Source organism: Penaeus monodon, chromosome 33, assembly GCF_015228065.2.
Source record: "Penaeus monodon isolate SGIC_2016 chromosome 33, NSTDA_Pmon_1, whole genome shotgun sequence".
Taxonomy (NCBI): domain Eukaryota; kingdom Metazoa; phylum Arthropoda; class Malacostraca; order Decapoda; family Penaeidae; genus Penaeus; species Penaeus monodon.
In genome coordinates, this window is record NC_051418.1 from 9,010,751 (window position 1) to 9,010,994 (window position 244).

The 244-nt window shown below is 44.7% G+C and overlaps 1 protein-coding gene across 1 annotated transcript in view; it reads left to right on the forward strand.

Moving 5' to 3' along the window:
• The window catches only part of LOC119594234 (integrin alpha-PS2-like), a 126,991-nt gene that overhangs the window by 43,636 nt on the left and 83,111 nt on the right, over window positions 1-244 (forward strand). The window lies entirely within an intron of this gene.

Sequence of the window (244 nt, forward strand, 5' to 3'; positions counted from 1 at the left end):
TCCACCTCATCCGTTCTCTTTAATACCTCTTTTATTCGTCTTCTTCTTTCTCTTCTTTTCCATTTTGTTCATTCTTTTCTTTATTATCTCTTACGCTTTCTCCCTTCGCACCAGGCCCCTTGTGCGCCGTTCTGCCGCTATCAATCTTTATTAAGCATGAATACCTGAGCGACGGAGTGGAAGGGGGGGGGGGGTAGAAAGAACGAGGGCGGTGATGGGGGTTTTATCTATCTTTATTTTGTCA